Genomic DNA, 17,654 nt, shown 5'->3' on the forward strand with positions numbered 1-17,654 from the left:
AGAGACAGAAGGAACATGCCCAATGGCCACATCATTTTCTATATCAAGAATGTCCATTATATTATATAATATTATCCACAATTATTTATTATTACTTTAAAGGATTGTTTACAATGACTATATGACAAAATAGGTTTATAGTGTGGAGTGTTATCAATTAGCCACTCAAAAAATGAAAAAAAAAAGAGTATTTTTGTTATAAATAATCTTAAGAATTATAGAGTATATTGAGAAAATGATTTTATAAAACTTAATATAAGATAAAAGTTATTGTATTTTATGTATCTTTCAAGGTTGAATTAAAAATTTTATTAGTTATTTCAATAGTTAAATTTTTAGAGTACGGTGTTAGACATTCTATATTGATAAAAAAATAAGACTAAATTATATAAATAAGGACAAATTTTATCTTACTAAATTATTGTAGTAGAGTTAAATTTAATTTCATTATCTTAACATAAAGTGATATCTAGATTTGGTACGATTCAATTAAAGATAAATGATTTGAGTTTGATTATTTTAAATAAAGTTTTGTGATTCAGTTTTATAGATAGAACATATTTAGAATAATCGATTAGGATATTTAAATAAATTAATCCTTAGTAAAATATTAAAGAAATGAAAGAGTAAACTATGTTGATCACCATCCTCTCTTTTAAGAAAAGCAATGAAAACAAAGTATATATGAACATAAAAAATTGTTCTAATCGCACCCACTTTCTTGGAAATGTAAGCCAATAATGATAATTATTCTTTTATGGGAATTGCTTACATATTAAATAATCAAAATATTTTCATTCAAAGATGGTTGATTAACCGCATAATCATTGTCACAATATATAATACATGCAATGTGTCGAAAATAATAATTTTCTCCAATCTTTGATTGATTCGATGAGTTTTTATATCCATCCAAAGCTGCCAACATGGATCAATAAAAATAAGTATTTTCATTAATATTGTTGAAGAAACAAAAGTATTTATAAAAGTGGAGAGATTTTAATTTGATCTAAGAGTAAAATTTGTTCCAATATCTCTTAATTTTCTGTTTTATAAGTATTTGACTTTTTTTTATTAGTTTTTTCGGTTGAGTCTCAATTTGTTTATCCTTATATTGAAGTTTATAATTGTTTGAATGTTTTACTATCCCTATAGGATTTTAGGGTCACCTATCAATTGTATAATTATTTAGTTTACAAGTAATTGTCAACTAAAGGAAATCACGTTTAAAGCATTATTACATTAAGTTTATTTAAGGAAACAGATTTGTTTTTAGGATGTTCATGAGTGTATAAGTGTATATAGTTGAAATTTGTAATATAGTCTTGTAAGAGTAATTCAAGTATTAGATGTTTTTTTTTCTTGAGTGAGTGTTTTTGTACGTTGGAGTAGAGAATCATTCTAAATTAAGGTTTAATATTTAATAAAAGAATTATATTGAATTGAAGTATGTTTTGGATTTGATTAAAAATTTGTTGTTGAATCATCTTGAACTTGATATTGGGCAATGGAAAATTAATTTGAGATAAAACCTTTCGAACATGTAAATTGTGAAAGGAGTGGTTGGAATTCTATATTTTAAACTTGTTGAAATATATAGAGTGGTGGAATTGAGTTGAGACTAATTTTAAAATAATTATGCAAAACTAGTGGTTTTTCATAATTTGCTCGATGAATCTCAATTCGAGAGGAAAATTCATTTCAAACTTCAATTCACTCAACGAATTTAGATTTCACTTGATGAATCTCGACACGAGAAAAATTAGGATAGATTTTTATTTAAATTGTCTCAATAAGTTGTATTTAAGTTATGATTGAACTAATGTATCATATGTTGGGTGTGAGGTCTAATTATTTAGATAGTATCCATTTTCGTTCAAATGTGTTAATTTAGTACTGACTTTTAAAAAGGTGTCAATCGAGTCCCAATTTCTAAAGATGTATCTCAATTAAGTCTCTTTCAGTAAAATAATTATTAACGCTACTAACTTTATTCATGACTTTTACTAACTAATTTTAATATAAATATCAATACTTGATTTTGTAAGTCATTTTTTAATACAGTTAACGACATTAATATTTTTTTTCCTAAAAGGAACCTAATTGAGATATCTTTTCAAAATTTGGGACTTAATTGACACATTTTTAAAAGTGAATACCAAACTGACACATCCGAAGAAACATGTATACCATTCCACTAATAAACTAATGTATGATTGGATTTGGTCATTTAAGCCACAAAACTAGGATGATATGTTGACTTAGTTTGTGGATTATATGTAATAAGTACAAGAACATATTACTAATATAAATAATCTTAATTAATGATCTAATTCAAATAGGTGGGGAAATATTAAGGAAAATTTTAATCATACTGGTGCAAAAAATAGATTGAATGATGACATATTATAACAATTATAATTCATCCATCATAATAAGTGAAATAGTGACACAATTATAAATATGATTAGTGCTTTTAAGCTTGTTATTACTAGAACCATCACAAGAAGTAAGACGGTGGTAATTTTGTAATAAAATACAAGTTTATTATATTATTTTTAATTTAAAATAGAGATATGATGACATGTAATTTTTGTAACCAACATAATATCTTTGATTTTGTTCTTCCTTCCCTCTCACCAGTCTCGTTATCACCAGTCTCCTCGTATGCTCTTGTTGCTATCGGTAGTCACTCGTTTTCAGTTTTTTTTGCTTGTGGTCCTTTGTGTTTTCACTCGTTAGGGTTTTCTCCTTTATGTTTAGGGATTTTAGGTTTCTAATCTACAAGTAACTAAAAGATAAAAAAAGTATGCCTCACACTTCCTTCAACTCTTCCTCTTTTTCTTCTTCTAGGGTTTCCCTCACAATTCTTACATTTCTTCTGACTGTAGTTGAACTAAAGAAGCATATCTCACGTTTTCAATTGTCTAATAAGACCGACGCCTATGATGCCTAACACGTCTAACTTCACACAAGTGGGTTCTTGATTTATTCTGTTTTCCTTTTTTCTAAAATTTTTGTGAATATCAATTGGAATGCCTTTTCTTATTTTGTATTTTAGGCAATGAGAAGATTTACTTGTAAAACAATTTAGGATCTTTAACATTTAAGATTCTCACACAATAAAATATAATAGAGCATTAATCTTAATCCATAACAGATCTTATGAGAAAATGTTCTTCAATGTGTTCTCCAACCACCATTTTCCAATCTATCTCTTTGCCTTTCTTTCTCATTTCACACATTCTTGATGACTTATTGTGAAAGAACCTTATGGCCAGAGACAAAATCACATGTCTTTTATAAACCAATGTCCATCAAGTTGGTTTTTATTTTATCTTTATTTTATTTTATTATAACTTCTCATAATAACTAATAAGTTCTTATATTTTATTAAATCACAATTTGATCCATTATAGTATTTTAAATGAGTCATGATAGAATTAATTCGTTAATTAATTCCAACATTAGTGAGCAACCTAAAACTTAAGACAAATATGTAGAGGTAAATCATAAAGAACTTTTTCCATATTTTATTTTTGTAATATATGCATATGCATTCAAGTTATAAGGAACAACCTTATGATTTCACATGGAGAATATCAATTGGATATTAATTTCGCTAGGAGTTGTCTTCAAGTGTTTATAGGAGTTGTCTTCGAGTGTTTGTAGTGTCTAATTTTTCAATTAAAGGTTTAAACAATAATAGTAAGTAAATAAGGCTTTCAGAGATTTTTTGCTCTTACATAAACCCATTGCTTGGAAAGCCTTCTTTTCTTACTCAAAGTTATTCATAACTTCTATTGATATTAGACTTTCAAGCAAACCATATGATATGAAGGTGAGTTAAATATGTTTTTGGTCCCTTAACTTTTAGTGAAAATTGAAATTAGTCTCTCTTTGAAATTTCGAACCAATTTAGTCCCTCAACTTTAGAAATGATGTGTGAATTTAGTCATTTTAATCAAATTTTGTAAGTTTATTTGACGTCTCAAACATGTTTCGCAACTAACATTGAAGCTAAAATGTGTTAAACAGTTTAAACAACTTAAATGTTATCATATCAAAATAGAAAGTAATAAAAGAAAATGTGATGGAGCACACGCTCCAAAAGGAAAAATACCTTAGACAATGGTGATTGACAACGATTCTATCATCAGACTTGAGATCGAAACATTGACACCGACCGTGGATTCTATAGCAGAACCACATGTCCCTTAAGTCATCCATTGGGGATGATTCATGATTCTCTCTTAGATCTCGATTAAGGAGTTTATGTTCCTATCACATCCATCCATATTGTTTAGAAGTCGAAGCTTAAGATGATTTAAACACCTCTTCCTCCCTCCACCCTCTAAGAAGCTGTTTAAGGACAAAGTGGACCATATCTCCGATGTGTTTTCATTGACAAACGATTCTATAATCAGACTTGAGACCAAAACATATATATTATTTTTTTAAGAATTTGATTTTAAAAGGACCCTTTCTTTAAAAATTTATAATATATTTGTTTGTATGGTTTATAATTATAGGATGGTTATATGATATGTCACGCTCATAATTTTCATAATATTTCTTTTCTCCGTCTATATCCGTCTCCCTCTATATATAATAACAAAACAACTCCACTGCATAAAATTTTGATAATAGAAAATAAAATGAAAATAAGATGTAGTTTTACATTTACAAATCTAAAAGAACACGTTTTTAAGAAAAATCATATTATTACATTTTATCATAGTAACTTGTATAACAATTTTTTTTTTAATTTTATTAGCTTAGAAGAAATATAACATAAGGTGGAGGAAGTGTTTTGTTTTGTTTTTTCTTTTTTAAGTTTTTGAAGAATAGAATCGGCACATGTTTTAGCCTAACTTAGACTCACTTAGTTTATACATTACAGAAAATATGGTTGATAGAGTAAATAAAATGTCTCACAATGGAAGTTTTGTCTTGTCCTCATCACCATGACGAATAATATTTTAAAAAGAAAATTGTACACCCAATTTAACAAAATAACAATTTGTATGGTTGTTAATTAATAAATTAATGAGGTTATGAAATGATGATGATGATGATGATATTTGAAGTATGATCCCACGTGATGATGAGAGGTGTGAGTCTCAACTATCCAAACAAAAAAGCTTCAATGAAGTCACATTAAGTATTTCGGAGCCACTTGATATTTGAATCAAACTTCAACTTCACATATGAATCTTTCGAAAACAATCACATCAAAAACCTTTGACTGTGTTTTCTTGTTCTTTCCCTTTGTTTATGAAACCTAAAAGGTAATGGGAAGAACACCAACCATGCAAATCAATGGAAGCCACGATATATGGCTATGTTAGCTGGTTAGTAGCTTTAGGTTAACTTTTATAGGAAAGAAAAAAGTTTTTATGAAAAGTAAAAACATATATACACATGCATGGACAAGATTTTCCTTAAACCACAAAATATAGAGATAAATATTTATCTTTTTCATTAGTTAAAGATAATTTTCCTAAAAGTTCTCTAGAATATTTTTTCTAAATTTTTATTTTGAATATAGAGTAACTTTTAACTTTTTTTACGAAAGTTATATTTTTTTTTCTTCATTTCTAAAAAAATTGAAAATTATAGTCCCTTGAAACTTTGGCTTGTCTCAAGTTCCACTCATGATTTAATTATAAAAATCTTAATGAGTTAACACATAAATTTACATATTTAAAAAATGTCTCATTTCTTTTCTACCTAATTAAGATCATCTCTATGTTTTTTTAGTTTCTTTAAAAATTAAAATTTATAATCCTTGGGAAATGTATGAATTTTCGTTTTGATTTTTGAAAATATTATTCTATATTTTTAATCTTCCAAATTTGAAACCACTAATCTCAATTTTAACCTTCATTCGCCACAGGATAGATAAGATTATAGTTGAAGATATGAAGCAATTATTCAAATTTGTCATTTAACTTTCCCTTTAACACATAATTGGTTAAAAAGTATCACATAAATATGGGAATAACAAATAATAATTTTCAATTTTTAAAAAACTTAAATAAAAAATTATAGAAACCAAATTAAAATACACATAAATAATATTTTTATATGTAATTCTAATTTGTAACAATAACAAAGAAGATTACTTTTAGTTACACAATTCTTCTTCTAAAATTACTTCAAACTATTATTTTTGTCCATTTATACAATTATTTAACTTCTAATCTCTTGAACTTCCATTTAAACAAAATTATTCTTTATTTTTATCAAAAGAAAAACTAAATAAAAAATAAGATATTATTCAACTCTTTACAAATAATAAAGAAAAAATACTTTTAAATAATAATTCATTATTGAAATAAAAATTAACATTAAATTATAACTTATTTAACAACTATTTTTCTTTTAATGTTGGAAAAAGTGGATGATACTTGGGAATCATTAATGCAACACAAAGTCCAAAACATACTAACTTTTTTATTTTTTAATTTAATGCTTATATTGCATTCTCTTATTATTAGTCTGCGCTGGCTAACAGCCAATAGTGATCTGAATCTTTTCTCTTAAACTATTAATCACCAATTATTTCTCTAAACATAAACTAAACAATTCCCACATTGGCATTAGGTTCAATAAACTATGGAATTAAGACATTTATAATCAAGATTAGAGTCAATGATAATAAGTTTAAGATATGACTTTTCATAAAATTTGATTAAAAGATATTAAAAATAAAATTTTAGATACTAAAAATAATTTGACTAGGGTTTCATGGGTCAGAATATCTAAAAATTTGTAACCCGTGCAGAGAAGGAAAGGTGCACATTATGAAGTTCAATTAATAGGAGGGTTGCATAACTACATTTTGTTGACTCTTATGTCTTATCCAATTAACTTTCTATTTTTTGAAAATGTTTTTAAATTTTTTGCTTTTAGTTTTTTAAATTCTCTTCATATTATTTGTTCTACACCACTTCAAAATAATAATGATAATAATGCAATTAATTTAGAAAATATAAATTTAAATAAATAAATAAATTTTATTTGATATATTATTTTTATATTTTTATTTAATTATACTTTTTATTAAATATATAGTAATAAAAACATGATATATATATATATATATATATATATATATATAAATCATGATTAATTATGATTTTAACTTAATCAATGTTTAAGTTATAACCGATTAAATCGGTGTGAAAATTTCTTTGTAAATTATTTAAAAATATTTAATTGGTAACATCCCAATTTTAACAGCTTAAAAACTAATAAAGTAGGATTGTTTTACTATGGGAGTCAAAATAGAAAATCCAGTGTATAAAGTATATTAATATAGTCCTAGAACAGATAGGACTATAAAAGTATAACATTTATACAAACCAATTAAGAATCAGAATCAATTCTAATATCTAAGTATGAATCACTCACTTACAACAACTCCCACATAAACTTTCCACAGCTCCCACATAAACTTTCCACCAACCTAAAAGATGCCTCATCATCCTCTAGAGGTGCCTCTGACATTGCAACCACATCTACTCCCACCAATAGGTGATCATCACAAAAGAAAGACAAACAACACAGAAACACAGAAGAAGGGTAAGCTCACTAAAAAAAAAGATATATAGTGTGGGTCATTTTATGGAGGTTAAAAAGACCTCCACAAATAAAGATCATATGGGCTAATTATGATGGATTTTCTAAAAGTTGATAATAGAGGGGTTTTTTTATTTTTTTTTAGGAGGTTTATGACCTCCTAAAATTGCAACACATTCTTCTCTGAGTGAATTCACGTGTTCCCTCCCAAATCAGAAAAGTTGAATGAATTTTTCCCTTTCACTCGAAAAACAAGTTAACAGTGGACGTTCAACCAAATCGTTCAACCAATATCAATCGATTCTGCTCCACGATTAACCTATGTCGTAGCCCCTGTTGTAGCGGTCTTCGTCGCGTTGTCTTCATCGCGTCGTCTTCGTTGCACCATCTTCGTCACGCCATCTCTGTCGGTGTTATCTTTGTCGCGTCATCTCGGTTCCGCTATCTTCGTTGTCCTGTCTCCGTTGCACCGTCTCCGTCGTAGCCTCTGTGGTAGCCTCATTCGTAACAAATTAGTGATTCCATGATTTAGCTTCGTTACGCCCTCTCCGTCACTATGGCCCTCCGTCACATGTGGTTGTGATCCAGTGGCTTCTGTAGAGTCAAGGTACACCTGGAATTTTTTGTTACCTAAAGGTACATCCAAAGTAACCAAAACAGCAAAAACAGGAAAACGGAGTAATTGGCACTATACGTGAAATACATTCAAATGGTGGAAACCATTTCTCTAACCACAGATTTCAAAACAAAGATCTCACCGGTCAAAATGAATATTCACGTGTCTAGGATCAACTGTCAAAATTTCATCTTAATCCGACAGTTAATGAAATGAGAATTTTCATTTTACCAATAAGACGCAATGCTGAAAACTGGGTAGCGCTCAATGTAACATCCCTAGGGAATATTACTTAAAAATAAATAATAAAAGAACTAATTATATTAATAGTCATCTCGATAAAAATCCCAATGCGGGAAAATTTAATTTCATGAAAGCACGCGCCAAAACTTATAACATAATTAGCCAAGTGTTACAAGTTCCCATTATTCGTGTTTATAATAAAAACATAAAGTAATACATGTAAGAGAAAATCTTAGCTCTAATCCCACGCTAGCCCTCACTCCGCCATCTGAACATCCTCAGCACCACCTGTATCAACATCAGCTCCCGTGTAACGAATTACACGATCATCGCCACACACAAACAGAAAGGGTGAGCTGAGAAAATAAAATAACAAGCATATGAAACACAAGATAAATCATATACTCATTTTATTCATTGTATATAACTCTTGGCCAAGACCTTAACCCCAAGGCTTTAGAGCCTTCAAATCACACAACTGGTTAGCCTTGGGCTCGGGAATATGATGCTCACACGAACCTGCCCGCTCGTGGTCCTGCCTCTACGAACCTCCCTGCTCGTAGTCCTACTCTACGGACCTGCCCGCCCGTAGTCCAACACATGTGATCCACCAGCCCCTTACCTCCCCGCACGTGGCATCTCTCAACGTGAGCACGGAACATACGAACCTACCTCGCTCGTATCCCCACGTGAGAGTAACTGGATATGAACCTCCCCGCTCATATCATCACATGTCATCAACCATCCATGAACTTACCCGCTCATGGCACAACATCTCCCGATCCAAGCGAAGCAACATCGTTAATTAAAAGCAACACACCAAGAAAGCAAGAACAATAGCATTTCCGCCTGGTTCGGACCACACGTCGCCAGGCGAAACTGTTCCAAACCGCCTGGCGGTAACCACTGACTGCCCGGCGCCAGCGTCATTCTAGAGTTACTGTTTTCTCGTCACCGCCTGGCGGAGCACATCGTGCCGATAGGTGCTCCACGGTGCATATTCTCTCATGCTAAGTCTATCGCCTGGCGGTTATTAGTGGGCCGCCAGGCGCCATACCAGAAGCACTATGCAGCTGGTTTTGGCACTCGATTTGGTTGGTTCTACAATTCAAATTCCTCTAAGGCCAATTCCCCTTTGGGTCTCAGTACTCAGTCCTGATCTATTGCCAATTCCCAATCTATTTTAATTTCGCTATAGCCCCAACATTATCATTCACACATTTCCATTAGAGGTTTATTTATTCTTAAGTCATGCCATCATGTCTTAATTCACAAATAACAGATCCCATTCCTATATCTCTCTTTTGCACCATTATGCTCATCCATACACCCCATATACCCAATCAACAGTTCGTGTATCCTTTCATCCTTCACTATATCTTCCCACTCCTCTTGCCCATCTCACGCAAATTCTTAGTCCCCACTTTTCTACCATTCTTCTCAACTAACTCTTCTTTACTATCATTGACCCACAACATCCACTAATAATTTAGCAACATGTTCAGATTTTATTTAAACATCAAATCATTCCAAATGCATTTCCTCTCACTCATTACACTACCTATAAGCTTAATCCACTTCCTATCCCTTTACCCTGCCTCCTTTCAAGCTACCTCTCCTTTCCACTTCTCAACCTTTTCAATCCTGAAGGCTTCCTCTCTCTCTCTCTCTCGCAGAAATCCCCAGTACCACACCCAACCAGAGCTACCACACATCATCGCCTGGCGGACAACACAGCCCCGTCGGGCAGCACACCAGTATCAGACCACATGCATGCGTTTCTGCACTCTCCACAAGCCTATCTTACTTTTCTCCTTCCTCGAGAACCACCACACATACACTTACATCCTTTTTTTAGCACCTAATCTCAGCAATATTACCATTATCGCATTCCTCAATTCCAGTTACTTCCTAATCAACCCAACAATCCCATATTCAAAACCCCAATATGATCATACACATTCCAACAAGAAGTCTATGACAATAATTCATTATACAATTTTATACGGACATTGGAGACTCAGTAGTCCATTATATTCACCCAATTTAGCATCAAAAACCATCAAACAGGACGCAGCCAAGGTCGCGCCGCCGGGCAGGAACTCATCGCCGCCAGGCGACTCAAACCAAAACAAGAACATACGCTCAAACCAAAACGTACATGTATTAAAATATCAACAAAACAACTCCCCTTACCTGGATTCCTTGCCAAATTCGAATTTGTATGCCTATCCCCTCACAAAACCTTCTTAGCCTTTGTTTCTAGTCCAATCCTTGGTGATTTCAGCCCCACCACTTCTCTCAATCAACCCCAAGACTCTAAAAAAAACCTTTGCTTATGGTGAGTACGAATTTACAGTGCACTCTTTCTCAAAATTGGCAAAAAGAAATTATTTAGTTCTCACCAAGGTTTGAACCCACACTCATGCATATACCCAATTAAGGCCAAACCATTCAACCAATCCTTATTTCATGATAAGTCCAATAATTCTAGGAGTTTATCATCACACCACGCATCCAATATATAATTACATAAAAAATGCATAATTTAATAACATCCAAGTGACGCACATAGGACTTGAACCCAAGTCCTCACACACAATAAAATATTCTCAACCACATGAGTTAGCACTTTTCCACGTCATAGCTCCTCACATTTATTGCTTTAAATGTTCTCATTGCCCGTCCTAATTAAATAACTATTTAATTTTTCCCGGGTCTTACACTCAACGCCAGAAAGTGGTGCGCAATGTTGATCAATTCGCAAAAACCAACGCTCAATGTCACCTGGCCAACACTCGGCACCAATCAATTCGCAAAAATGAGCTCTCAGCGCTGCCACGTGGGGCTTAGCGTTGTATCAGATATCAACAACATCAAATTAAGGTTTTTGAGCAATATGGACCTGTTTCATTACTCCAATTGATACTTCTACTATAGATAGTGGTTTAAAAGAGTTTTAAGTTATAGTAGGTCGCACCAATTAGATTCATGATCCAACAACTCCATCTTTCTCAAATACCCCCAATTCAAATAATACAATCAATTCAATTAAATCATTTAAAAGATCAACATACCACAATCACAAGCATCCATAATTCATCATATCATACCAAATACTTCACAATCATACAAGATATGACTCGCTAACACTAAAAGCTATTAGTTTCCCTTATCCTACTTAGGTCGCTTTATAAACGTTAAACACCTCTAACTCCATAGGATGCTCTATCTACACATAGAAACATCACAAGAACGATTAGAACATATCATTATGATCATTGATCAACAGAGACTCATACTGATGATTAAAACAAGGCATGCAAGCAAAAGATGGCCCACATGTGAGAGAAAACAAAATTAGACCAAAAAGAGGTGGAAACTCAACTTACGCGAACGGAGAAACTGATCGGTCCAACTTGAAGAGCTTGTCGAGATGATCAATCTACGGTCTCGGTTCTTCAATCAGATGACCAGAGAGACAAAAATCCTAGAGAGAAGTCAAAGAATTCTAGAAAAGTGATTTCTATAGAGATAGTGTGTTTTAAAATATTGAAACTCTTTTAGAACGATTCTATTTATATTAAAACATTTTAACATTAAAATAATTGAGTCTTGCTATTTTTAAACTTCTATCACTTCTAAAATGTCATTTTCTAGGTTATTCTCAATTTTGTTTTTTTTTAAAGCACTTTTTTTTCTTTATTTATGCGGAAATTGTTAAATTGTGTTTATCCATTTTATGCCTTGAAAAATATCAGTTTGTATTACAAATCTGGTCTAAAATATTTTCACAGTAAAAAATAAAGAGTAAGTTTTTTAATTATATATTAATATCAATTTTTATTTTAATAATTACAGATGATAATTATTTAAAAATAAATAAATATTTAATTACTTTAATAACTTATAAAATTCCATATTTTTACTAAGATTATAATTTATTTTATTATACTAAAAATGAAATATATTAATCTATTTTTCTATTTTTTGATACTGAATTATCTTTTCATCTAAATTGCATAGTTTATGGATTAAATAAATTTTACTTGCATATTTTCTGGACTATTCCGAATTTATATCACCAAACTTAATTTAATTATTTTTATTAATTATACATTATTCAATGGATGGAATGAATTCTTATTATACAAATAGATCCTGAGAAATCTCAATATGCTTTTGAAGGTGCTAAGTAACCTACTTGATATGTGGGTTTTGTGGGCCATTTGAAAAAAAAAATGGTTTAAAATATATATTATATAAGCATTTTTTTATAATACGAACTTATGCAAGTATAACATAACGATATTCTGAATTTTTGAACGAAGTTATATTAGTAGTAACCCAAAACCTTAATAGCTTATTACTTGTACAATTAAAATGACTGAAAAGAATATACACAAATTACGTAACTTATAATTTTTTGATCTAATCTATTTACTTGTAATTATTCGGTTTGAGATATTCAATTATTCGGCTTATTATATTTGGGTATCGAAATATTTAGAATAAATCTCAGTGATAGATAAATGAATATCATATATTATTGTTTTCCAAACAGGTTAGAAATATTAATATAATATAATATATTAATAAAGATATTTAGTAATTGAATGTCTTTGATCTTATACTCCAAAAATCTATACATACAATTAACTTTTACACATTCAACTCTCGTACTTAATTCTTAAAACTTTTACTATTTTGAATATTGAAAAGTTTTTACAAATAAATATTTTTGGATTATTAATCACTTCAGAGACACTCGATTAAATTCGATAAAAAAATACTTGGTATTAATTTTAATTTGATTTGCGCGCATAAAAGTGAATGATGTCACACCTTATTATAAATGAGGAGACAGCAATTATCCATTTTATATTAAAAAATGAGAAGCACATGGCCAAGTTGTATCTGCTGCATTCTTCACTTTCAACGCTTTGGTTAACGCGAAATTGAAAGTGTAAGAAAACACTCGCAAGACTAATTCAACGAAACCTATGGCAGAAAAGAAAATGTCAAATATTTGACTTTTAGAACATTCAAGTGCAAATCTTAACTGTAGATTCGACCGAGTAAATTATAAACATTTTCTCACAAAATGTTGGATTTATGAAAATAATATATATCTTAAAAGTTTTACATTAGGATAAATAATGAATCGGGATAATAGCTATATAATAAACTTAAAATTTATGATATTTAATGTTTTAGTTAAAATACTTTAAGTTTGTATCTGATTTTTGTTAATACTTTAGTAGTATAGTGTTGTGAGGTTTGATTTAAATTCTTAATTTGAAAACTGAGTGTATTTGGGATCAAAGAATATAATTAAGTGATATATGTGTTGTAAAAATTTTAGATAGTATTATTTTCTAATTGTTATTAGACAATGATTGTGATTTTTTTTTCGAGTTTGTAGTTTCACTTTATATTCTTGTATTCTTGTGTTAATTGCTTTTCTCTTATTCCTATATTAGTTAAGTAATTCTTCATCACATTTTCTTTATGACAAAATAGATTTAGTAATGTATTGAAATTAGAATTTGGCCTAAAGCTACACTTTTTAACTTTAAGCAAAAACTCTTCTTATTCATGTTCTTATTCTTGTTCTTGCATCATATAGCATGCCTAATAAAGAAGAGAGAGAAAATGACAATAAAAAAAATGAAATATGGATATAATAAAATAACTTTATAACTTTTTTAAAGTGAAATGAAGAATATAAACTTGAAAAAAAGCGGTTGCACTTCTGTTCTTTTTTTCTTTCAGGCCATATTCTCACCCAAGCCCTCATTCCTCAATCTTCTTCTCTCAATTTTTCTCTCCATGCTAATCCATTTTAAAAATTGATAGCACTATTGAGTAACCAAAGGATTAAGGATCATTCTGAACCAATTGAATTTTGAAATAGAATAAATTTAATTTTTACTTTTTTTCTTTGAAGCAATTTATTTTCTCCTTTTCATGTGGCATTTTTCAATTGCATGTGATTTTTTCTATACTCTAGGCAAATCTTTATTTGTTAGTGATCATAAAATCATACTCTGATCATTGATTGGTCTTTTGTTTGTGTAGATAGAGATATTTTTTTAAGCTTTGAAGTTGTGTAGAGAAAGAGCACTATTAGGAATATACCTTAAGGTAAGGGGAACTAATCATTTAAAAGTTTTTCTCTTTATTTGAATGATTTTTCGAAACTTATGAAATTGTTTAGTACTGGTGTTGTTGGAATTAAATTTGGGGGTTTTTCTTTTGTGTTATGGGGTGGGTTTTGATGTGGGTATGAGTGATGTGAGCAACAAGACAAAAAATGAAAAATGTGGAATGTTGGTAATTATGATGTATTTATGTGAATTGTCATTGTCCTATGATGGAAATTTGGGGTAAAGAGATGTTATTATGCATAATTATGAAAGAAATGGTGATGAAAACTAGTGGGTTATTGTGCAAATATGGGTTGAAGTGTTTATCATGCTTAAAGTTGAGTTTATAGAAATTACAAAAAAAAAATGAATTAAAGTTATGTAGTTGAAATCTGAGTGCATGTTAGTTTAATTGATTTGAGTTTTTTTTAGATAAAGGAAGAAAATACATTATTTATGTCTACTGCTATAGATTTTTATGTGTGTTAATTTTGAATGTATTTTCACTTATATGTTGAGTGAAAGGAGTGAATGGTTGAGAATTAGTGCAATAGAACATGTATGAGGATTGCGAATTTTGGGTGAGTGATTGTCTTGGATGCTAAAATTTGTAGATCTACACTTGGTGTTTTTCCACCTAGCGCATATATCGTTGGGCAACAATCATAACTTTGATTTTTTTTTTAAATGAGTAATCTTAGGACCTTGTTTGAAATATTGATGTGTGGTTGTGTGTGGCTGAGTCCTAGTAATTATTTTCATGGGAAAATACTATTACTTACGTTGTCAAAGTGTATTAAAGGGGACTTTGGAGAGTGAGACTATCATGAATCAACTAGTGTCTAAGTCACATAGAGTAGAACATTTAGGTGGTGTGAATCAAAAGAGGCTCCACATGGTAGACAATATGGTATGAAATAGGATCATACTTAGAGAGCTAGTAGGGTTAATCTTGTCATGACTTGGTTTGGGGATATTGGTCTTGTGTGTTGAAACATCAATTGAGGAATAATGAGCAAGCATGACATGCGCAGAGTTTCACGAGTTCATTCAATACATTAGTCTTTTTTGGAAGCAAGAGTCTAGATGTGTTATGATAGTTCTATGTTTGATCCTTGCTCTCCTATTTGATATTTTACATATTTCAAATATTTAATTACACAACCTTTATAAAAAGAAGAAAGAAGAAGATATAATATATTTAGATTGTGATTTATTCTTGTAAAAATTATTTTACCATTGCACTTGGTGTGTCCTTTGTTTTCTTCTCATTTTTTTTGCGATGATTATTTCACACGCACACACACACAGACACACGCATACGCACACATGCACAAAGTATATATATATATATATATATATATATATATATATATATATATATATATATATATATATATGTATGTATGTATGTATGTATGTATGTATATACAACACACTAAACATCCCACCCACACACACATATACGAGATCAGAAATAGGAATTGAAAGCGATAGTAGCATTGAGTAGGCGGTAGCCATTAAAGGAGTAGTATAGTAATATTGATGATGATATGCCTTAGTCTTTTGTGAAACCGTGTTAAGTTCTTAATCATATTTTGGAGTACTTATGAGTTGTGTTAATTACATTTTTGAGATACAATGTACTCTAGTTTGAGAACTGATATGTAATCTAGTGTAATTGTAATTACTAATGTTACTTTTTAGTTATACTAATTTTATTATTACTATTTAAAATGATTAGAAAAATAGGTTTGTTACATTTTGGTATCAGAGTACCTCGAACCTTAGGCGAACTACTGGAGTGGAGTGTTATATTTCTGTTAAGTAGGTTGTGTGCTCCTCTTAGTAATAATTATGTGAGAGTTTGAAGCATTTCAATCATAGGATTGGCCTGAAGGTTGTAGGTTTGTTGTGTTTTGTAGTATGTATAATTGTGCAAGTCCAATTTGTCATATTTGGTTGGTGAAAACAACAATTTTAAGAAAGAAAGAATCTTGAGTTAGTGATGAGGGTGCACACTCATGATTAAATATAAGATTATCTTCTATCTCAAATCTGAATGTTTTAACTTGATAGTGGTTTGATGATAGCATATGTTTTATCTTAGGCAAATTGTTTTGAATAGTTATTATTTAAGGTGTGTAACTTATTGATTGAAATATTTTGGTTTTGGTAGAACTATTTCAATTGTTAAACATTTAGTTGTAGAGTTGGAAGTTGTGTTTCAAGTTTGCAGCTTAGTGCTATGAATGATTTTGGTGAAGCATTGTATATGTGGTAGGCATTTTATTATTGCTAAGGGACACCAATTCTAAGTTATTTAAGGTGTTAACCTTTAAATTATCTAACATAATCTTTGGGATGATTTTAGGAATTATGCAATTATATTATTAGAAGAGTTCAAGAACTTACATGGATCAATTGCAAAGTTCTCTTGATCAATGTTTTTTCTTTTCTTACTTCTCTTCAATGGCTTCTTGATAATATAGAATTACCCATTACAAAGTCTTATCATGTCAAAGTCACTTTTCTTTACATTTTAGAAACGTAAATCTTTTCCACTTTTCCACTTTTATAGAAGCAACTGTCATATCAATTTCTAGTATTTTAAAACTTTAATAAAATACTATAATACCCTATGAAGTGAGAAGTGAGGGAATTAATTTAATAAATCTAAAATACAGTTATATTCTACTAATCATCACATTAAAATCTTTACGTTAAAGTTATTTTTTAAATTACATCATCAGATATTAAATTAATATAATTTAATAGATTTTAATCTATGTGAATTACATTCTTATTCTTAAGGATGAAAATAAGGCAATACCGTCATATAAGAGGATATAGAATGAATATTTGCTTTTTGAGTGTAGGGTGAGTTACATGATTTAGTTGTTTCATGATCTAGTTTCAAATAGAGGATGATCGAAAGCATTAGATAAACAGATAAACAATATATTGATGGTATGTTGGGTTATATGTATTTTTTTTATTAAGTAACCATTGAATCAAATTCATTACAAATCATTTATTAAAGTGGTATTGTTGGGTTA

The sequence above is a fragment of the Vigna unguiculata genome, chromosome 8, assembly GCF_004118075.2.
Source record: "Vigna unguiculata cultivar IT97K-499-35 chromosome 8, ASM411807v1, whole genome shotgun sequence".
NCBI lineage: Eukaryota > Viridiplantae > Streptophyta > Magnoliopsida > Fabales > Fabaceae > Vigna > Vigna unguiculata.